The sequence below is a fragment of the Hyla sarda genome, chromosome 11, assembly GCF_029499605.1.
Source record: "Hyla sarda isolate aHylSar1 chromosome 11, aHylSar1.hap1, whole genome shotgun sequence".
NCBI lineage: Eukaryota > Metazoa > Chordata > Amphibia > Anura > Hylidae > Hyla > Hyla sarda.
The window spans coordinates 85,110,534-85,134,859 of record NC_079199.1 but is presented as its reverse complement, the minus strand read 5'-3'; the positions used below and the strand labels follow the sequence as shown (position 1 = coordinate 85,134,859).

Sequence of the window (24,326 nt, the reverse complement as noted above, 5' to 3'; positions counted from 1 at the left end):
CTACACCACCGGGATAACTATAGTCCCATGGGCCCGGGGCATATTTTGGACAGTTTTCCTAGTATGCAGGTCTTCCACAGTAGGCAGGTTGCTTCCCAGTAGGCTAGCAGTTTCCTAGTAGGTAGGCAATTTTTTTCTACTAAGTAGGTTGCTCCCTACACCCGGTATGCAATCAGTCTCTCCTTCCTGCTGAAATAATAAAGACAAAAAAAATCATACTTACCTCCACTCCCATGCAGGGCAGCAGCCACTCTGGTGAAGGTGTTGATTATGAGTGACTTCAGGCTCTGTTTTCATTGTAGGTCGAAGCCTGAAGTTGTCTGTGGTCTACACCAACAGCTCTCAACTGTATGCATATGTGTGTATACAGTTTAGGGTGATGCTCTCTGGCCTGGGGATTCAGGGAACGTGTCCTGGATTCCACAGTTAAGTGGATTAGAATGTAAGTGATCGTCCATACCAGCTCCACATTATAATCCACAGAGTATGTTAGGGGGTGGGGCCATTTGGCTCCTACAAGGCTCTTGTCTGCCATTCCCCTCCTTCTCCATTATTTTTCTTCTTCCTCCCATCTTTTTCCTCTTTCTTCTTCCATTTTTTCTTCAGGTAACTGGTCCCACTATGGGATATTGACAAATACGTCTTGATATTCCTCTCAATTTCCCTTTCCTTATTTTCCTGTTTAATTACAAATAGTGAAAATGCCCATCAGTTTTGGCCAGAAATGAATACTATACTTACGGAGCCAGGGGCTTGGTCGGGCAGCAGTTGGGCTGCCTGGCCACTGGGTCATTCCCCCTGTGGGCTTGGTGTCTCGGAGACAGTGGTCGCCGTCCGGCACCACGCCAGTGTTAGATTAGGGACCACTCTGACTAGGTGGCCTTAAAGTGGCGAGTGGGCTTGTAGTTTTTGATGAAAATGTATACTAACCTAACCTAGTTTTCAAAGTTATGCTGAGAAACCATTAGATCAAAATCAAAATACAAATGGTGGTTGTGCAGCTATGTTTCTCTATTTTTGTTGTACAATACTATACTAACTTCTATCAATGGGTTCTCTATACCATGGAGCTCTGAAGTTGCACTTTTATTTTAACTTTAGATACTCTGTCTGTTCCGGTATTTAAAATCGTATTGTTGCCTTACAGCAATAGCTAAATTATGGGAAAACTATTACTATTCCACCTATAGAGGAAATATTAGGGAATATTCACCATATTTACATTATGGAAGGCCTTGTGGCTCATAGATTATCGGCAACTTCCAGTGCAAATGGCACCTGTGATATATATTCTCTGGTATGTCCCCTGAGGACTAATTTAATATAAGGGAATGTTTGTTGATTTCCAATTTATGACATTTATTTGTCGGAACTGTGACTTGTATGTTGTTACGCCGAGCGCTCCGGGTCCCCGCTCCTCCCCGGAGCGCTCGCAACATCCTCGCTACTGCAGCGCCCCGGTCAGATCTACTGACCGGGTGCGCTGCGATACCGCCCCCAGCCGGGATGCGATTCGCGATGCGGGTGGCGCCCGCTCGCGATGTGCACCCCGGCTCCCGTACCTGACTCGCTCTCCGTCGGTCCTGTCCCGGCGCGCGCGGCCCCGCTCCCTAGGGCACGCGCGCGCCGGGTCTCTGCGATTTAAAGGGCCACTGCGCCGCTGATTGGCGCAGTTGGTCTAATTAGTGTGTTCACCTGTGCACTCCCTATGTATACCTCACTTCCCCTGCACTCCCTCGCCGGATCTTGTTGCCATCGTGCCAGTGAAAGCGTTCCCTTGTGTGTTCCTAGCCTGTGTTCCAGACCTCCTGCCGTTGCCCCTGACTACGATCCTTGCTGCCTGCCCCGACCTTCTGCTACGTCCGACCTTGCTCTTGTCTACTCCCTTGTACCGTGCCTATCTTCAGCAGTCAGAGAGGTTGAGCCGTTGCTAGTGGATACGACCTGGTTACTACCGCCGCTGCAAGACCATCCCGCTTTGCGGCGGGCTCTGGTGAAAACCAGTAGTAACTTAGAACCAGTCCACTAGCACGGTCCACGCCAATCCCTCTCTGGCACAGAGGATCCACCTCCTGCCAGCCGAAGCGTGACAGTAGATCCGGCCATGGATCCCGCTGAAGTTCCACTGCCAGTTATCGCCGACCTCACCACGGTGGTCGCCCAGCAGTCGCAACAGATAGCGCAACAAGGCCACCAGCTGTCTCAACTGACCGTGATGCTACAGCAGCTACTACCACAGCTTCAGCAATCATCTCCTCCGCCAGCTCCTGCACCTCCTCCGCAGCGAGTGGCCGCTTCCGGCCTACGACTATCCTTGCCGGATAAATTTGATGGGGACTCTAAGTTTTGCCGTGGCTTTCTTTCACAATGTTCCCTGCACTTGGAGATGATGTCGGACCAGTTTCCTACTGAAAGGTCTAAGGTGGCTTTCGTAGTCAGCCTTCTGTCTGGGAAAGCTCTGTCATGGGCCACACCGCTCTGGGACCGCAATGACCCCGTCACTGCCTCTGTACACTCCTTCTTCTCGGAAATTCGAAGTGTCTTTGAGGAACCTGCCCGAGCCTCTTCTGCTGAGACTGCCCTGCTGAACCTGGTCCAGGGTAATTCTTCCGTTGGCGAGTACGCCATCCAATTCCGTACTCTTGCTTCCGAATTATCCTGGAATAATGAGGCCCTCTGCCCGACCTTTAAAAAAGGCCTATCCAGCAACATTAAAGATGTTCTGGCCGCACGAGAAATTCCTGCTAACCTGCATGAACTCATTCATCTAGCCACTCGCATTGACATGCGTTTTTCCGAAAGGCGTCAGGAGCTCCGCCAGGATATGGACTTTGTTCGCACGAGGCGTTTTTTCTCCCCGGCTCCTCTCTCCTCTGGTCCTCTGCAATCCGTTCCTGTGCCTCCCGCCGTGGAGGCTATGCAAGTTGACCGGTCTCGCTTGACACCTCAAGAGAGGACACGACGCCGCATGGAGAATCTTTGCCTGTACTGTGTCGGTACCGAACACTTCCTGAAGGATTGTCCTATCCGTCCTCCCCGCCTGGAAAGACGTACGCTGACTCCGCACAAAAGTGAGACAGTTCTTGATGTCAACTCTGCTTCTCCACGCCTTACTGTGCCTGTGCGGATATCTGCCTCTACCTTCTCCTTCTCTACTATGGCCTTCTTGGATTCCGGATCTGCAGGAAATTTTATTTTGGCCTCTCTCATCAACAGGTTCAACATCCCGGTGACCAGTCTCGCCAGACCCCTCTACATCAATTGTGTTAACAATGAAAGATTGGACTGTACCGTGCGTTACCGCACGGAGCCCCTCCTAATGTGCATCGGACCTCATCACGAAAAAATTGAGTTTTTGGTCCTCCCCAATTGCACTTCCGAAATTCTCCTTGGACTACCGTGGCTTCAACGCCATTCCCCAACCCTTGATTGGTCCACAGGAGAGATCAAGAGCTGGGGTACTTCTTGTTTCAAGGACTGTCTTAAACCGGTTCCCAGTACTCCCTGCCGTGACCCTGTGGTTCCCCCTGTAACCGGTCTCCCTAAGGCTTATATGGACTATGCTGACGTATTTTGCAAAAAGCAAGCTGAGACTTTACCTCCTCACAGGCCTTATGACTGTCCTATTGACCTCCTCCCGGGCACTACTCCACCCCGGGGCAGAGTTTATCCTCTGTCCGCCCCAGAGACTCTTGCTATGTCTGAATACATCCAGGAAAATTTAAAAAAGGGGTTTATCCGCAAATCCTCCTCTCCTGCCGGAGCTGGATTTTTCTTTGTGTCCAAAAAAGATGGCTCCCTACGTCCTTGTATTGATTACCGCAGACTTAATAAAATCACGGTAAAGAACCGCTACCCCCTACCTCTTATCTCAGAACTCTTTGATCGCCTTCAAGGTGCCCACATCTTTACCAAACTGGACTTAAGAGGTGCTTATAATCTCATCCGCATCAGGGAGGGGGACGAATGGAAAACTGCATTTAACACCAGAGATGGACACTTTGTGTATCTGGTCATGCCCTTTGGCCTGTGCAACGCCCCTGTCGTCTTCCAAGACTTTGTTAATGAAATTTTTCGTGATCTCTTATATTCCTGTGTTGTTGTGTATCTGGACGATATTCTGATTTTTTCTGCCAACTTAGAAGAACATCGCCAGCATGTCCGCATGGTTCTTCAGAGACTTCGAGACAATCAACTGTATGCCAAAATGGAGAAATGTCTGTTTGAATGTCAATCTCTTCCTTTCCTAGGATACTTGGTCTCTGGCCAGGGACTACAAATGGACCCAGATAAACTCTCTGCCGTCTTAGATTGGCCACGCCCCTCCGGACTCCGTGCTATCCAACGTTTTTTGGGGTTCGCCAATTATTACAGACAATTTATTCCACATTTTTCCACTATTGTGGCTCCTATCGTGGCTTTAACCAAGAAGAATGCCAATCCTAAGTCCTGGTCTCCCCAAGCGGAAGACGCATTTAAACATCTCAAGTCTGCCTTTTCTTCTGCTCCCGTGCTCTCCAGACCTGACCCATCTAAACCCTTCCTATTGGAGGTTGATGCCTCCTCAGTGGGAGCTGGAGCGGTCCTTCTACAAAAAAATTCTTCCGGGCATGCTGTTACTTGTGGTTTTTTTTCTAGGACCTTCTCTCCGGCGGAGAGGAACTACTCCATCGGGGATCGAGAACTACTGGCCATTAAATTGGCACTTGAGGAATGGAGGCATCTGCTGGAGGGATCAAAATTTTCAGTTATCATTTACACCGATCACAAGAATCTCTCCTATCTCCAGTCTGCCCAACGGCTGAATCCTCGCCAGGCCAGGTGGTCGTTGTTCTTTGCCCGTTTTAACTTTGAAATTCATTTTCGCCCTGCCGACAAGAACATTAGGGCCGATGCTCTCTCTCGTTCCTCGGATGCCTCGGAAGTAGAGGTCTCTCCGCAACACATCATTCCTCCTGACTGTCTGATCTCCACTTCTCCAGCCTCCATCAGGCAAACTCCTCCAGGGAAGACCTTCGTTTCTCCACGCCAACGTCTCGGGATTCTTAAATGGGGTCACTCCTCCCACCTCGCAGGCCATGCGGGCATCAAAAAGTCCTTGCAACTCATCTCTCGTTTCTATTGGTGGCCGACTCTGGAGACGGATGTTGTTGATTTTGTGCGGGCCTGTACTGTCTGTGCCCGGGATAAGACTCCTCGCCAGAAGCCTGCTGGTCTCCTTCATCCTCTGCCTGTCCCCGAACAGCCTTGGTCTCTGATTGGTATGGACTTTATTACAGACCTACCCCCATCCCGTGGCAACACTGTTGTTTGGGTGGTCGTTGATCGATTTTCCAAGATGGCACATTTTATTCCTCTTCCTGGTCTTCCTTCAGCGCCTCAGTTGGCAAAACAATTTTTTGTACACATTTTTCGTCTTCACGGTTTGCCCACGCAGATCGTCTCGGATAGAGGCGTCCAATTCGTGTCAAAATTCTGGAGGGCTCTCTGTAAACAACTCAAGATTAAATTAAACTTCTCTTCTGCTTATCATCCTCAATCCAATGGGCAAGTAGAAAGAATTAACCAGGTCCTGGGTGACTATTTACGGCATTTTGTTTCCTCCCGCCAGGATGACTGGGCAGATCTTCTACCATGGGCCGAATTCTCGTACAACTTCAGAGTCTCTGAATCTTCTGCTAAATCCCCATTTTTCGTGGTGTACGGCCGTCACCCTCTTCCCCCCCTCCGTATTCCCTTGCCCTCTGGTTTGCCCGCTGTGGATGAAGTGACTCGTGATCTTTCCACCATATGGAAAGAGACCCAAAATTCTCTTTTACAGGCTTCATCTCGCATGAAAAAGTTTGCCGATAAGAAAAGAAGAGCTCCCCCCATTTTTGCTCCCGGAGACAAGGTATGGCTCTCCGCTAAATATGTCCGCTTTCGTGTCCCCAGTTACAAACTGGGACCACGCTATCTTGGTCCTTTCAAAGTCTTGTGCCAAATTAATCCTGTCTCTTACAAACTTCTTCTTCCTCCTTCTCTTCGTATTCCCAATGCCTTTCATGTCTCTCTCTTTAAACCACTCATCATCAACCGTTTCTCTCCCAAACTTGTTTCTCCCACTCCTGTTTCCGGTTCTTCTGACATCTTCTCCGTGAAGGAGATACTGGCCTCCAAGACGGTCAGAGGGAAAAAATTATTTTTGGTTGATTGGGAGGGCTGTGGACCTGAAGAGAGATCCTGGGAACCTGAGGACAACATCCTAGACAAAAGTCTGGTCCTCAGGTTCTCAGGCTCCAAGAAGAGGGGGAGACCCAAGGGGGGGGGTACTGTTACGCCGAGCGCTCCGGGTCCCCGCTCCTCCCCGGAGCGCTCGCAACATCCTCGCTACTGCAGCGCCCCGGTCAGATCTACTGACCGGGTGCGCTGCGATACCGCCCCCAGCCGGGATGCGATTCGCGATGCGGGTGGCGCCCGCTCGCGATGCGCACCCCGGCTCCCGTACCTGACTCGCTCTCCGTCGGTCCTGTCCCGGCGCGCGCGGCCCCGCTCCCTAGGGCACGCGTGCGCCGGGTCTCTGCGATTTAAAGGGCCACTGCGCCGCTGATTGGCGCAGTTGGTCTAATTAGTGTGTTCACCTGTGCACTCCCTATGTATACCTCACTTCCCCTGCACTCCCTCGCCGGATCTTGTTGCCATCGTGCCAGTGAAAGCGTTCCCTTGTGTGTTCCTAGCCTGTGTTCCAGACCTCCTGCCGTTGCCCCTGACTACGATCCTTGCTGCCTGCCCCGACCTTCTGCTACGTCCGACCTTGCTCTTGTCTACTCCCTTGTACCGCGCCTATCTTCAGCAGTCAGAGAGGTTGAGCCGTTGCTAGTGGATACGACCTGGTTACTACCGCCGCTGCAAGACCATCCCGCTTTGCGGCGGGCTCTGGTGAAAACCAGTAGTAACTTAGAACCGGTCCACTAGCACGGTCCACGCCAATCCCTCTCTGGCACAGAGGATCCACCTCCTGCCAGCCGAAGCGTGACATATGTCCTATTTGTTGGTGCATTATATTAATTCTTTTTTATGATAAAAACTAATAGAGAAATTAAGAGATTGACAAATATATCCTAAAAATGGTAAGAAGAACTAGTGGCAGTTACATAATTTACAATCTAATTTCTTGTTTTTTTCTCGGAGACCTAGAGTGGGGTTGAGGGGGACAAAGTGGGGGTTCGAATTATTCCACTCTTATTATGTAATGAACAAATTTTTTTTCTTTATTTATATGACTATATTGAAAGTCAAAATTTAATAAAAACTTTAATGAAAAGAATTCAGAATGTATGATTTATAGAGTTCACAGCATTTAAGGCCTCTTGAGTGTAGCTCTTTCACGTTTGATTGACATCTAACCAATGTTACTATTAGAATATTCTTAAATATTTTCTGGCAATATATTTTTGTAGAGAAAGAAGTGACCCCTATTGGACAGTAGATATAAATACCCAAGTTGTAAGTGAAAAGACATGGAAGAATATCACCCAGGGCCTGTGTTATTATAAATTCACCGCTGATCCATACTTCTAAGAGCTTCCAGAGTGTTTATGTAATGATCTGAATTCTGTCACAACATACAAAGAAGTCGTCTTCTCTCTGATAAACTCGGCTCTTATTTCATCCCCTGACATCAACATGTAAATCCCTTGCAAATCAAGGGAATTATCACACCATGTAAACCATGTAAAAACAATGCGTGAGTGTAAGGGTTACTATTAAATGGCATGTAATCGCATAAAAAAAATGTAGCACGAAATGAAGCATGTAAATAGATACAGCATTTCAAACAGTAAGTTAAATGGTGCTATAGTAAGAAAGGAATCACAATTATTTTTATATTTTCATGTTTTAACTGAAAAAACAAATATGAATAAAAAAAAATATATATATATATAGGGTAATATGCAAATCAGCTCATTACATCACCTTTTCAGGTGATGTTCCCTGGTATCAGCTTAGCTCCAGTTACAGAATATAAAAAGCTTATCAGGATTAATGCCAAACCAGAACTCTCTCTCCAGAAGGAAAGAGGGACCCATCTGCAGACAGCTGTTTCGGGGTTCTTGCCCCTCGTCAGTACAGAGCAGGGTGATCTGGCTTGGCTGAGATGAGGGGCCTTAGACCAACTAAACGGGATGAGTTCAGCCAAGCCAGATCACCCTGCTCTGTACTGAAGAGGGGCAAGAACCCCGAAACAGCTGTCTGCAGATGGGTCCCTCTATCCTTCTGGAGAGAGAGTTCTGGTTTGGCATTAATCCCAATTAGCTTTTTATATTCCGTAACTGGAGCTAAGCTGATACCAGGGAACATCACCTGAAAAGGTGATGTAATGAGCTGATTTGCATATTCCCCTACCCAGAGTGGCCCTTGAAAGCTCCGTCACACCAGGAGTGGTGAACTCGCCCTGAGTTAAATACTCATCCCGTTTAGATATATATATATATATATATATATATATATATATATATATATATATATATATAATTATATGAAATTATAACAATTACTAGTTTCCATGTAAGAAGGAGTACTAGCTTCTGGTTGCAAAAATAAAAATAATTTTATTTTTGCAAACAGAAACTAGTATTTCTTTTATCAGACCTTAAAAAATGGTATTCCCATCTGAGACATTTATGGCCTCCAAAAACTAGTATTGTGAGCTACACTGTTTTTGTAACTTCTGAATTAGATAAACAGTATTGCTTCGCTCTTTAGAAAACTCCCATTAAAGTCAATGAGAGTTTTTGACCACTTCCAGTCACCACAAGCAGATAAGGTGTGGGTCTAGGACGTGAGGACCCGCATCTATAAGACATTTATCACATACCTTGTTGATATGCCATAGGTGTTGAAATGGGAAAGGCCACTTAAGATGCTACAAAAATAAATAAATAAATAAATAATGAATTAAAGGGGTACTCCGCTGCTCAGCATTTGGAACAAACTGTTCCGAATGCTGGAGCCGGCGCTGGGAGCTCATGATGTCATAGCCCCGCCCCCTCATGACATCATGCCCCGCCCCTTAATGTAAGTCTATAAGTCTATGGGAGGGGGCGTGGCAGCTGTCACGCCCCCTCCCATAGACTTGCATTGAGGGGTGGGACGTGACGGTGTGAGGGGGCAGGACTATGACATCACAAGCTCCCGGCGCCGGCTTCAGCGTTCGGAACAGTTTGTCCCAAATGCTGAGCAGCGGAGTACCCCTTTAATAAATAACTAAACAGACAAATAAGTAAACAATCAAATAATTATGCAATTGCCATAAATTTGATGAATAATGTAAGTGAAAAACTAGAGGATATCTATTAGATGTGTTCACAAAAATACTTTCCACTTTTGGGAGAATGGTAGAAATATTGAGTTCCCGAAAAAGAAGGAGGAACCACATAGACTGGGTAACATGTATAAAAAGTTTAATTTTCACTTTTAGATTATTCTTCTAGAATGTGACAAATTTTACACGTGTGCTTGAGAAATCTGACGCAAGTTTGTCACATATAAAGCCAAATCCCAAGCTTATAACTGTCTCCCATAAGGGAATGATGCAAAATGAAGACTTAAAATTTTTTAAAAGGGAATGAACAACATCAGGAAAAAAAATCAGAGCACCATATAAAAAAATAGAGCCCAATATTTGGCATACGATGTGTCACGCTCTTCCATGGACCAAATGAAGACAACCACCATGTATGGTTGTTGTTTTTTTTTCTTATTTTTTATTTTTTTTTGTGGGGGGGGGGGGGGGGTAACTCTTCAATAGTTGCATCACGCAGAACTAGTGATGTCACTAAATATTGGTTCACCACATAATTGATGTAAAAAACAGCAGGCCTAGGTTGAAAAGGTTGATGGCAAAATACCATAATAGATGCCAAAAGGCTGGAAACTGTGAGGTATGGAGAAGCAGAGAGGCTATAACTTTATCTTAAGGGCATGAAAAACCATTTGCTGTGGTCTCCATATGGTCGTCCATGCTGCTTGTATAAACAGCAGAGCATAAGGCTGAATTCTGGAGCTCAGTCACACGTGACGCCATGACGTCTTATTATAGTGGTACAAATGTTTGCATTACAGCTGTTATTTTTTACATGTAGACTCCATTCCTCATGTGGAGAATGTGTCAGACCAGACAGAGTTTTTAGGGACAGTTTGGTGCTGGAATGGTCAGACCGAGTGAGGGGCGTCTGGGAGACATGTTGACTTTTGCAACTAACAGAAAACTGCCAAAATAAACAAAATGTGTGTGTGTGGAGGTTGGGCATATCCTTGAAGGTCATTGAGAGCACTGACAAAACCAGCTCTGTGACGCAGGACTATGCAATATTTCTACCTTACAATTAACCTCAGGGTGACAAGGAAACAGGTCATTTTTCAAGACAGCTTACTGTGACTTGTAGGAATTGCCCAAAAAACATTCATATCTCAAGACGGGTGTGTCTGTGCAGACAATGCATCCTCCAATGACATCGCTAGATAAGGGTTTCGTCTTCCCAGGAAGATAAAGAATTTATGAAGAGGTCACTTCGTAATTGTAATTCTGTACTCACCTTTATTTCGGAGTCATATATATCATTCCCTTTGTCTTTGATAATTGGCCATTTCTATTGATCTATATAGAAAAAAATCGAGTTTTTGGCCTTTAGTCTTTGACCATTTATAAATCCCTTCAACATTCTTTATCTAGGTTACAAGAGTAGATGAATACTTTTTAATTTTTTTTTCTGTTTAGTTTTACAATAAGTGATTAAATACAACTCATAAGGATGAGGTTTAAGTCCTACAAAGCCTCTCGATTTCTCCTAATCCAAGAACAGAATGACAAATATGACATAAAAAGAACATCTGAGTAATCTGATAATTATGGACACCCTGACAAATCTGCTCCACTGATCTCCATTGAAGGTTGATAAGCCAAGGAACCAGGTATTACCCAGCTCTTTAATTTAAAGGCTGGCCATATATCCAAAATAAGGGTCAGTCAAAATGGTGTATTTTGGCCCTTTTTCTCAACCATCATGCAAATAATACACTATTGATGTTTCACCTTAGCCGATGGCAGACAAGATGTCTGCCAGTCTGATCCGCTGTGCTGGATTTTTTCGGCCAACTGCAAAAAACTGTGTTTGGCTAAGCTGCATTCAGCTGATCACTTTACCCTGCGCGCAAATTTACTGTGTTAAGTTTTTTTTGGCCATATAAATGATGCCACAGGACTTTCAGTGGTCATGTTGTGTCAATCAAAGTCTCAGGTGTATGGCTACCCAAAGCTGCTGGCACTTGAGACTCAAAAAGGACTGTGGCAGCAGAGAAACTAGGTGAATCTCTTTCTTAAATAAAACATTTTAGACAGATAATCTCTTTAAGTACATTTAATTGTGCTGCCAAAGCCAAAGGATGAGACAGCCTATTGTCTGGATTCGGCAGGCTGATGGTGGATCCTCTGTGTCAGAGAGGGATTGGTGTGGACCGGTTCTAAGTTGCTACTGGTTTTCACCAGAGCCCGCCGCAAAGCGGGATGGTCTTGCTGCGGCGGTAGCAACCAGGTCATGTCCACCGGTAGCGGCTCAACCTCACTGACTGCTGAGACAGGCGCGGTACACAAGGACAAGACAGAGGCGAGGTCAGACGTAGCAGAAGGTCGGGGCAGGCAGCAAGGTTCGTAGTCAAGGGCAACGGCAGAAGGTCTGGTAACACTGGTAAGGGCACTCACAAAACGCTTTCATTAGGCACTGAGGCAACAAGATCCGGCAAGGACAGGAAGGGGAAGTGGGTTTATATACAGGTGGAGCAGGGAAGCTAATAGACACTGATTGGGCCAGGCATCAATTAGTGGTGCACTGGCCCTTTAAATCTTAGAGAGCCGGCGCGCGCGCCCTAGAGAGCGGAGCCGGCAGGACGTGACAGCTGGGGAACGGGACAGGTGCGTAGATTGGGATGCGACCCGCGGGCGCGTCCCGCTACTCGGATCGCATCCCTGCCGGCAGTGACAGTGCAGCGCTCCCGGTCAGCGGGTCTGACCGGGGCGCTGCAGAGAGGAGAACGCCGCAAGAGCTCCGGGGAGGAGCAGGGACCCGGAGCGCTCGGCGTAACACCTATGACCATTTCACACCAATTTTGTGCTAGAAAGAGCTTTTTTAAGTCAATCTTTCCCCCCTGAACTGTGGTCATGACATGACTTGCGATGTAGCCTGTTTTCTCTCTTTATCTTGGAAATACCCTGTTTAAAGTACAGTGACTTTTTAGCTATGTCTCATCCCCTAGCTACACCCCTACTTATGACTGCCATCCTTTCGATGCCATTGCAACTGACTTAACTTCTGAAAAAATACAAACCGTCAGTAGACACCATGAGGGACATTTATCAATGTTTGCTTATGTATTCCTTTTTTTAGTAATTTTTTCTTAATTTTTTTTTGCTTATGTGTGACATATTTATCAACCGGTTTCAGCCTGTTGATAATTTTCTTTCAGGTAAGCAATTTTTCCTTTTTTACTTTGGTAGTAACTTTTTCTGCTCCATGTTTGAGCTGGAGTAAATTTTGTCAATTTTTAACCTTGTTGCGACTTTTTTTTGCGCAGTTGCGACTGTCGCAGTTAATAAATACCTGACTACCCGTAGTCCATTTTAAAATTATTACTACGTAGTTAAGTTTTGGAAAACTTGCTGTTCTCGCTTTCCAGTCAAAATGTTGCACGAAAAATCGCGCAGGTGCGACATTTTTAGTTAAAAAAAATTAACTAAATCACTTGATAAATGCCTGACCATGTCTACAAGGCATATTGTTTGTAAGAGCTGCTTCAGCAGGTGTACAAGTGGTTTGATGAAAGAGTCAATTGCTGAGACCCCTTTAACCAAAAGTACTCTACAAGATCTATTGCCCAAAATGTTGGTCCTTAAAAGCTTTAAGAGCATGACCCTTCTGTAGAGAGAGCAGACACCGCTTCATCTCTCCCAGATAAGATAAGGTAAGGACTATACTTTCAGGGATCATTTCTATAGTTTGTAATTGAGGAAATGTCACAGAAAAAAAAGATAATGTGCCTCATGTGGATTCCCTACATGGCTCTTATCATTCCTTACTGGTGTACAGGAAAGTAAGACCCTGACATCAAGTACTTACATACTAGATCCTCAGTCAGGGCAAAGCAGATTCTCATAGTCAATTAACCCTTAATTAGGAGAAAGCTATACAAATGATCTTCTGTTAGTGTCACAGATGCAAATCAAAAAATGTTGCAGTATCTTGTAATACCTTTTTTATTGGACAAACAGAATTTTGTAGAGACAAGTTTTTGGGATTCCTCCATTTATCAAGTCCAAAGCAAATCTGCATCTGCATCACTGGACTAATACGGCTACTCAAATTTACCACGTTAGTGTCACAGTAATACATAATAAATGGAATGGTAGCTGTCTTTAAGGAAATGGAAGATGCCCTAATTTGGACCTACTCCATATTGCCCCTAAGGTTCAGATCAGGGATAAAACAATAACATGCCACAATCAAATGACACCTAACAGGGACATAACTGTAGGTGGCGTTGCAGTATAGATCTCATCCAGGCCCTGGTGCCTAAAGGGGCCAACAGGTCCTTACACAACATACGTAGACACTAATATTATAAATAGAACCTGGTAGGTGGGGGTTCTAAGAAGGATTTTTAAAGACGTTTTTTCTTTTAGTTTTCATCAATTTGCCCCATTGCCCTTAGATTTTGATATAAAGGTCATGACCTAATAAAACCTTATGGCTATTAAAAATTGTGTGTGTATTACAGCAGTCATCTCCAATGAGTGGGAAGTCGATGGAACTCAAAGATAAGATGATGGCAGAAAGACAAGTTTAGATGGCTGAAAAAGTGAAACAGGACACAGAGAGAAACCCAACTTAGTGTTTTTTTTTTTTTTTCAAAAAATGTTAAACAAAAAATGTCAAATAAAATTGTCCTATCTGGTTTAAATTAATGGTATTCTTCTGTTTTGGTAACATAGAATATAGCTAAAAGGGCTGGCCAAGGGTCGCAAAAATCCATCATGTCTATGGCCAGTTAAGACCTGTCTCAGTAGATCAGTGTCTCACAAGGGAGGGGTAAAGAGCTTGTAAGGAATGAACTGCACACTTTATTTACATTAATGGTTCTAGCAGCTACATTTGACTTTCCTCACCCTAACATGAGCATTGATGCCAAATTACTAGCTAACCCTAACAGACGTCTTGTGTCCAGGGCTTTGTAATGTCCACTCATTAAGGTTTGTCCTCCAGCCTTCCTTGGAAAGTTACGATCCATTTTATAAGTGCTAGCCTGGTCCTGTCTCCTGTAAATACACCTTTTTATGACTTTGAAAACTGCTGTTTAAAGTTTCAGCCCCTCCCTAGCCTGCTGCCCCCTATAATACAGATCACATGATGAGCAAGCCTGAAGAAGGACACTACTCCTGGAAAAGTGAAACAACAGGACTTCTTGTGTCTCCTCTCCCCCTCCTTACCCAAAGGTCATAACCTTTTGTGCCCTTTATATGACATGCTGGGTCATGTCGCCTCCCCCAATCCACATTCCATAAAAGAGAACTAAATTCCAACAGAACCACTGGCTGCGGGCTGCATCATTGTCTGTTTTTGGGTATGGGGGGAGGTAAGTGACTCAATGGGGGGTATAAGTCTGGACAGTATATTAAAATGTGTTTTGTAAACTGTGTATATTTAAAGCTTCTGTGGAGTGTAGAGGTATGTGATGTAAGTACATCTGTCTGTTGCATTATAACTGAAACAATACTATGCAATGAACAATGAAACTCAATATGTATCTTCGTAATCAGAGAGGGAATATAGTGTTAAAAATAAGATAACAAGTAGCCATAGACATATATATATATATATATATATATATATATATATATATATATATAAAAAAAATAACTAGCCAATGTACCCAATACTCATACCCTACACATTTAAATATTGTAAAAATTAGATTTTCCCACATGGGAAATTTTGGTCAAATTTCTGGTAACTTCTACAAACAAAAACTGACCTATTAGTATCAGATGAATAGATGACCAATTATTAGCACCTGCCTACTGCTTTTAGTAGTGGTTGTGTCTGGTACTGCATCTATTCATTTGATGAGCTAGTGTTTGATTATAATAGGTCCATTTTGGGGGGCTGGGCAAGGCCATCCTCTTGCACTTTTGCCACAAATTGTGCTGTATCACTGAAAAAAACACAGATTTTTACAAAAATTTTGCGTAAAGGTACATCAGGAAGGCTATTTGACGAAGTTCTAACAGGCCCTGTAGGAGTCGTAATAACCCGATGTTTTTCTGTAACCCACAACTTTTCTTTTGTCAGTGAAGGAATAAGACCTCTAAACTATAGGAATCCATTAAACTACTTTTAACCTTTTGTAAACTTTAAAGGGGTGTTCCGGGCAAAAACATTTTATCCCCTAAATAAGATGTCTGATCGCGGGGGGGGGGGGGGGGGGGGGTTCGGGGGCCGCTGCTGAGACCCCCCGTGATCACCCTACAGCACCCTCTTTCTATTCGGGTGCTGAATCTTCAGTTTCGGAAACCTCTGGGTTTCCGGGACTGGGGACGTCACGCCACACCCCCTCCATTCATGTCTATGGGAGACATAGACATGAATTGAGGGGGCGTGACGTGACGTCACGTCCCCAGTCCCGGAAACCCGGAGGTTTCCGAAACTGGAGATTTAGCACCCGAATGGAATGCAGGTGCTGCAGGGAGATCGCGGGAGGTCTCAGCAGCGGGCCCCCCGCGATCAGACATCTTACCCCCTATCCTTTGGATAGGGGATGAAATGTTTTTGCCCGAAATACCCCTTTAATGCTTGAATACAGCTTTGTTGGTTACAACTTTGGAGGCAAAAGAATAGAGATTTGGTCACTGTCCCTTTTATAGCAGCTTTGCTTAATTTGGCAATCTTTAGGTGCGTAAGCACTGTGCATTGCAGATGAATAAGCTGGTATCTATGCTCTCTGGTACTCACGTTCTCATTCAGAAATTACCAAAATTGCTGATGAGGATCTTCACAAGTTTGTTAACCATGGTTAACTTTACTCTTTAGTGGTAACACAACACACGGAAAGATGCATCCATGGAAAGTCTTCGTGGCATAAGGGTTCGTCTGTAAGAGAGGGCCCAGAGAGGGGCAGGAAGGCCAGTTTTTGGGGGAGGGTTTACCTTGGGGTAGTCTGTGAGAAGGGAGGCAGAGGGGACAGTCTATAAGAGAGGTACTCTCTTACTATTGGGGGATATTTGTGAGCAAAGATGGCAAAGAGTCCAGTTTGTGGAGAAAAAAGGGACCATTAAAAGTAGTCTGAGAGAGGAGAGCCACTGGAGTAGTGTGTAAGGAAGACAGGGATCTTTTGATCGGATTTGATGTCTAAATTAATTTAAATGCCTGGTGTGTGTATGTAGGGGTCTAAATGCAGTTTGGTCTGGGACCCATGATTTTTTAGTCAACCTCTTAGTGACATTTGCTACATATGAAGGCTGAGGAAGTATATAGTGGGCTCAGTATGATTTCAGCTCCATACATGGCAGTTGCAGGCTGTTTTCATTGGCTGACACTTGGCATGGGACCTCTGACCCCAGTCATTTAACTCTCTAGATGCAGTGTTTAATGGTGACTGCAGGAACAGAAAGACAGGACACTGGAACTGGAGTGTACTGTACAAGTAGTGGCAATGTGTCCCTAGGGGGACTAAAAAAGTAGTAAACAACATATATATATATATATATATATATATATATATATAGCAAAATCATCGGTAGTTGCAGTATCTTGTAATACCTTTTTTAATTGGACTAACAAGATTATGTAGAGACAAGCTTTCGGGATTCCTCCCTTAGTCCAATTAAAAAAGGTATTACAAGATACTGCAACTACCGATGATTTCGCTTTTTGCATCACTGGACTAATACGACTACTTCTAACTAATATATATATATATATATATATATATATATATATGGTGGCTCCGCTTTAATGGGTAATCCAGTTATTAAAAGCATATCCCCTATCCAAAGTATAGGGCATAACTGTCTGATTGCCGGGGTTCAAACACTGGGACCCCTGGCAATCGCCAGAACAGGGTCAGTCTATTATCACTGAGTACTCCGGCCCCCCCACCCTTCTGAAACAAACTGGTGTTGGCAGTGATGGGCTACTCAGGTAATTGCCTGAGCGGCCCATCACTGCCAGGACTACTACATCTCGAAAGGTGGGGGAAAGAACTCTAAGCGGTAAGAGATGGGCCCTGTTCCGGAGATTGCAGGGGGTCCCAGCGGTCAGACCACTCATGATCAGACACCAATCTCTTGTTCTGTTGATAGGGAATACGTTTTTAATAACTAGATTACCAATCTGAAATTGATGTCCTATCTTAAAGGGAATCTGTCACCAGCGTTACCGGCACTAACCTGCTGGTAGAGGGTAATAGTGTGGGTGACGCTGATTCCAATGGCTTTTTTCCAATGTGGTCCCTTTCCCTTGATGCACTCTTTTGCCCACCACTTCTATCACATGATCACTATCATCACAGGTTCTTCAATGACACTCTCTTCTATCCTGCACTGCAGTGCTCAGCCCCCACATATAATGGTCCCATGATTGTGATCATACACCTCCAGTATGTAGCAAATGGAGAGCAAGTCCTGGTTGTGACTGCTGTTGTGTTGTAGAGATCTCTGCTCCTCAGTGACTCCTGACCAGTGAGGTTGAAGGTCAGCAGTGGAGGATTGAAGAGAATGTGGCTAACGGACTGATAAAGGATAAGGATTCATGTGGTCGTGATATCACGTGACATGAGTGGGCGCTGCAGATCTGGAGTTGCATATTCCCTTTATAGAACAAAGATCAGAGTCATGAATATTTATGAATGGGGTGTTGCACAGGGCCAAGCGGGGTGGGCAGAAGAGTGCAACAAGGGGCTGGAAACACCCCCCCCCCCCCAATAAACCAGAGCACTTCATTTACATATTTGGATTTATGGTCATAACTCGTGAATGGGGCCACGTAGGATGAAAAGGTAAACAGAACTGGAATCCATATCACCCGCATTATTACCCTGTACCAGCAGGTTAGCATGGGTGATGCTAGTGACCGATTCCCTTTAAGGTTTGGACAAGTTAACCTCATCCCGTCGGCCACAATCAAAATTACCATTCATAAGAAATGAAGGAATGAAACAAGCCTAAAAACCTAAGGCTTTGTCTACATTGTGTTTGTTTGTTTGTTTTTTTAGGTATGCTGGTGCTATACAGTGGGAGTACTCCCTACATACCATCCAACAGGTCTATTGGCTCCCACGCTGATCCAAGCTAAAATGACTATAAAAAGCAAACCTAGATAATGCTACATAATGGCACAGACACACAATAGGTAAAGGGCTCGCTTTAAATTACGCAATATTGTGGCCTGTACAAGGCATATTTTGGAGGCTTACCTGGTGGAATACTCCCAGTGACTACAGAAAAAAAACAAGATATGAACATAGCTTTATTCCATACAGTTTTAATCATCATGCTCAATAGAATAAAAGGATCACAACAAAAACATTTTCCCAAAAAACTTCTAACGCAAAACAAAGATTTGCAACTGAAAAAAACAAAAAAACATTGCACTGTCATGTCCACCAACTTTTTCATATATACCGTATTTTTTGCCCTATAGGACGCACCGGCGTATAACACGCACCCAATTTATAGGTGCAAAATCTAAAAAAATAAAGATTTTGAACCCAAAAGTGGTCTTCAACCTGCGGACCTCCAGATGTTGCAAAACTACAACTCCCAGCATGCCCGGACAGCCAACGGCTGTCCGGGCATGCTGGGAGTTGTAGTTTTGCAACATCTGGAGGTCCGCAGATTGAAGACCACTACATAGGAGGTAATACTCACGTGTCCCCGCCGCTCCGGACCCGTCACTGCTGCCCTGGATGTCGCTACATCGCTGTCGCCGTGTCCCCGTCACTCCGGAACGTCTCTGCTGCCGGCCGGGTATCCTCGCTCTCCATCGCCGCCATCACGTCGTTACGCACGCCGACGCACGTACGCGACGACGTGATGACGAGGAAGGAGAGCGCCGGCCAAACAGGGGATCCCTGAAATGAGAAGACACCGAGGAGGCAGGTAAGGTCCCTCCCGGAGTCCTGTAAGCACTAACCCGGCTATTCAGTTGGTGGTGAAATCGCGGCGGTCCCGAACAGCCCGACTGAACAGCCGGGTTAGTGTCCCTTTCCCTTCAGACGCGGCGGTCAGCTTTGATCGCCGCGTCTGAAGGGTTAATACAGGGCATCACCGCGATCGGTGATGTCCTGTATTAGCCGCGGGTCCCGGCCGTTGATGGCCGCAGGGACCGCCGCGATAGGGGGTGTATTCGCTGTATAAGACGCACCGACTTTCCCCCCCCCCGTTTTGGGGAAGAAAAAGTGCGTCTTATACGGCGAAAAATATGGTATATATATGTATATATATATATATATATAATTTTATATATCTTTCATTATCACAGGACGGGTGATCATGGTGCCCGTATTTGCCTAGTCTTAATTGCCTGACCCAGGGGCACTCCATTGCATTGACAATAGTAGAGAATGAAGCAGCCTTTCCTTGTGTCTGATCTTCCGCAGAGACCCCAGGGCTGTGTGAGTCAGCCAATTATGGCTGATTTGGCTTCAGAGTAATAAAAATCAAGTTAAGCAGGTCAAGCGTTGGGGCCACGTAGTTGCACACATTTCTGTTTAATAGCCCACTTAGGAATCACAGAGATGTTTCTGTGCTGATGGCGAGATAAGGAGCAGGATTCGGCACAACGCTCCATGTTATACCTTCCTTATTCATCCTCATGGACTACAGCTGCAGGCCAGAGAGGGATTTGTATGAATAACAGTGTAATAATACCTGAATAATAGACATCATCATACTATCTTCTCGTTGACAACCAGGGCAAGAAACCTGCCCCCGAGTCGTCCAAGTAGCAAAACTTTCAAAGCAAAAATTTAAGGTTGTAATTATAAAAACACACAAAAGAAATAGAAAAAGAATAAAAAAAAGAAAGTCAACTTAAAGTAAAATTCTATCATTTAAAAATGGTTTCAGATACAGTACAAGTGGAAGAAAATATCACTTTTAGGTTCTTCGAGAAATTTGAAGATTGTTACCATTACTGGCCCATTGTTCTCTCATTTTCTATTCTTTGTATATTATATGCTATGGCAGTTCTAGATTTTGACTGATTTATTAGTCAGACCAGGTATACATGGGCAGATCGTATCAATGCTATAGGTAGTGTTGCTCGCGAATATTCGCAATGGGAATTTTATTCGCGAATATGCGAAAATAAAACGAGGGTATTACGAATATGCGAATATTCACGAATATATGACGAATATTCGTCCAAATATTGGCGAATATTCGCGAATTCGAATATGGCCTATGCCGCTCAACACTAGCTATAGGTCAGGGAGAGGGCACTACCATGCCCCCTACATATATCTTTCCACCACTGGACCAATGGATACTGCTTTTAGAATTGCCCATTGAATATGGGGCCATACTTGCACTTTTTTTGGGGAGGAGATATGTAAAAAGGGACAAGGGTACACCTCCAATTTTCTGGAAATAATGTAGATTATGTGTACGAAAAAGTCATCCTAAATGAGACATTTTTTAATATATGTATGTAAAATTACATTCATATTATAGTGGGGAGAGGGGGGGGGGGATTCTTGCAGTGTGAAGTGGAAAAACATAGTATTGCAACTAAAGTAGGTACAAATGATCCCGTTCATCTGGAAATAATCCAACCAAATTAGTAGAAATAGGTCCATTAAGGAAAAAGCATAAAATGCATTTCTTTATCTAGACTATATCCTATAGACTGTATTGACAGAAAAAGAAGCTGACTAATGGTAACTCAAACATTAGCGGCAACGTGATGACGACGAAGGAGAGCACCGGCGATGCAGCGGAGCCCGAAGAGGACGGTCCAGAGAGCCGGGGACAGGTGAGTGGCCATCACTGGACCACACGGGGCACCTTAAACGGCTATCCGGCGGCTGCTGCAGCAGTCTGCGCTGCCGGATAGCCGTTTATGCGATGGCCCCGACATACAAAAGCATCATATGTTGATGCTGCCTTCAACATGCGATGGCCTCTGAGAGGCCATCGTGTGTTGAAATTATCATATGTCGGGCCCATCGCAGGTCGGGGGATCACTGTATATACAGTGGTCCCTCAACATACGATGGTAAACCATTCCAAATGGACCATCGTTTGTTGAAACCATCGTATGTTGAGGGATCAGTGCAATGTAAAGTATAGGAAGCTGTGCGCACCTGTCCCCGCCGCTCCGGACCCGTCACCGTTGCCCTGGATGTCGCCCTCCATCGCTGTCGCCGTGTCCCTGTGGTGTCCCCGACGCTCCAGACGTCTCTGCTTTCCCGGGATCCTTGCTCTCCGTTGCCGCCATCACGTCACTATGCACGCCGCCAGCGATGGAGGGGATCGTGAAGAGGACGCTCCGGAGCCCTGAGGACAGGTAAGTGATCGTCAGCGGACCACACGGGACACCATAAATGGCTATCTGGCAGCAGCTGAAGCAGTGCGCTGCCGGATAGCCGTTTATGCAATGGCCCCGACATACAAAAGCATTGTATGTTGATGCTGCCTTCAACATGCGATGAGAGGCCATCGCATGTTGAAATTATCGTATGTCGGGGCCATCGTAGGTCGGGGGGTCACTATATGTATATATATATATATATATATATATATATTTATTATTATTATTATTATTTTACTCATAGTTACATAGTTAGTACGGTTGAAAAAAGACATATGTCCATCAAGTTCAACCAGGGAATTGAAGGGTGGGGTGTGGCGCGATATTGGGGAAGGGATGGGATTTTATATTTCTTCATAAGCATTAATGTTATTTTGTTCCAGGAATGTATCTAACCCTGTTTTAAAGCTATTAAATTTTCCTGCTGTGACCAGTTCCTGAGGTAGACTGTTCCATAAGTTCACAGTTCTTATGGTAAAGAAGGCGTGTCACCCCTTGAGACTAAACCTTTTCTTCTCCAGACGGAGGGAGTGCCCCCTCGTCCTTTGGGTGGGGGTTTAACCTGGAACAGTTTTTCTCCATATTTTTTGTATGGGCCATTAATATACTTATATACGTTTATCATATCCCCCCTTTCACTTTTTTTTATTTTGTTATCATCCATTTGTCGGATATTTTTTTTTTTACTTGGGCACATTAAACTGTTAGATTTTGGCCAATGCTAACAATCTTATTGTTTCTTACATCTTTACCATTCCCTTTTTGTACCTAAAAAAAATATGTCTGATTGTTTCATATGGACAACTGCTTTACTTTTCATTTGCATGTTTTTTTTTAATTTTTAACTCCCTCTCCCTCTTCCTCTCCCTGATGATTTTTTATTTGCAAACAGACAGGAGTAGTAATCTTTTTTAGACCTGGTCGGGAGGTGGTCTAGATTTGCGGCTTTTTTTGCGCCAGTTGCGGCAAAATCTGCGCAAAAATCTAAAACACGCAGACAATAAATTTGTGACCACTGCATCTGTCACTTAAAAAAATGTTCTAGCAACACCAAAATGTCAAAATTAGAACTTGGAAAAATAAACGCAAAGAAAACGCAAAATTCGCAAATGTAGAGCAAACAAAGCAATAGAACACAATGACAAATAACCCCCAGAATTCTGCAAAAAATTCAAGCCCCATTGAGCTCAATGGGATTCTGCCCACAACTCCGCAAAATTGACAAGTCTTTAAATTTTGCGGAATGTGGAATGCGGAATTTACTACGCGAAAATTCAATTAATTTAAGTCAATAGACAGTTAAATTCGGCATAAGTTTCCCCATCTGAACGTGGCCTCAGAGTGCATTTGGATGTAAATGTTTATTTGGATGCCTAATGTCTCTCCTGATCCCTCCTATTACATTCAGCAAACAGGTATCCCATGTGTATGGGACATTCCTTAAGACCTCTTCCCCCACACGCACACCTGACCCAGGAGCAGCTTCAAAAACCCCTTTTGCAGGTATTTTAGTTTTTGACTTTAAAGGGGTACTCCGCCTCTAGACATCTTATCCCCTATCCAAAGGATAGGGGATAAGATGTCAGATTGCCGGGGTCCTGCTGCTGGGGACCCCGGGGATCGCTGCTGCAGCACCCCACTATCATTACTGCGCAGAGCGAGATCGCTCTGCACGTAATGATGGGCAATACAGGGGCCGGAGCATCGTTACGTCACGGCTCCGCCCCTCGTGATGTCACGGCCCGCCCCCGTCAATACAAGTCTATGGGAGGGGGCGTGGCGGTCATCACGCCCACTGCCATAGACTTGCATTAAGGGGATGAGCCGTGATGTCATGAGGGGCGGAGCCATGACGTCACGCTGCTCCGTCCCCTGTATTGCCCATCATTACGTGCAGAGTGAACTCGCTCTGTGCAGTAATGATGGCGGGGTGCCGCAGCGGCGATCCCCGGGGTCCCCAATAGCAGGACCGCGGCGATCTGGCGATCTAACATCTTATTCCCTATCCTTTGGATAGGGGATAAGATGCCAGGGGCGGAGTACCCCTTTAATAGGCAAGGTTGGTTCAGCCAAGTGTTCATGTGTTACGAATGGGGAAAGGAGAGTAAGGCTATGTTCACATGTCAGAATTCCGCATGAAAATCCTAACATGTGAGCATAGCCTTACTCTCCTTTCTCCATTCGTAACACATGAACACTTGGCTGAACCAACTTGGCCCATTAAAGTCCGCAGCAGCAGAGTCCAATTGATTTCAATGGGATTCTGCTGCACTGTGCACTCATTTCCATGCCAGAAACGGAAATTTCAATTCTGGTTTCCGCGGAATGAATGTACATGTCCATCCTTTCAGTGGACTCTGCTCAAAATGCATTGCCGTCTATGTCTATGTTATGCCGGCACCCGCAGGTCTGCAGAATGTCCGCACAGAGATTTTCCCTGCAGAATTTCTGGAGTGTGAACATAGCCTAAGCCATTGCCAGCCTCCACAGGTTGTAGCATTGCTTTCTAAGCCCATGTTCACACGTTGGAATTTCCATGCTGGATTCTGCATTGGAATCGGACTGCAGCAGAGTCCCGTTGAATTAAAAGGGATTCTTCTGCACTGTGCACACGGTCGAATTTCTGTGCCAGGTGTTTCCGGCACAGAAATTCCATTTTCTGTGTCCGCACAAAAAATGAACACGTTCTGCACGGAATGAATAACC

The 24,326-nt window shown here is 45.0% G+C and overlaps 1 protein-coding gene across 2 annotated transcripts in view; it reads right to left on the bottom strand.

Annotated features, from left to right (window-relative positions):
• LOC130295337 (nuclear receptor subfamily 2 group F member 5-like) overlaps positions 1-24,326 on the bottom strand; it is a 120,497-nt gene that overhangs the window by 68,646 nt on the left and 27,525 nt on the right. The window contains exon 1 of one of the 2 annotated variants that reach the window (XM_056545985.1): positions 16,041-16,565. The exons of the other annotated variant lie outside the window; for it this stretch is intronic. The gene's annotated coding sequence lies outside the window, so the exon portion shown is untranslated. Of the gene's footprint in view, positions 1-16,040; positions 16,566-24,326 lie in introns of those variants that run through there. 2 annotated transcript variants of the gene reach the window in all.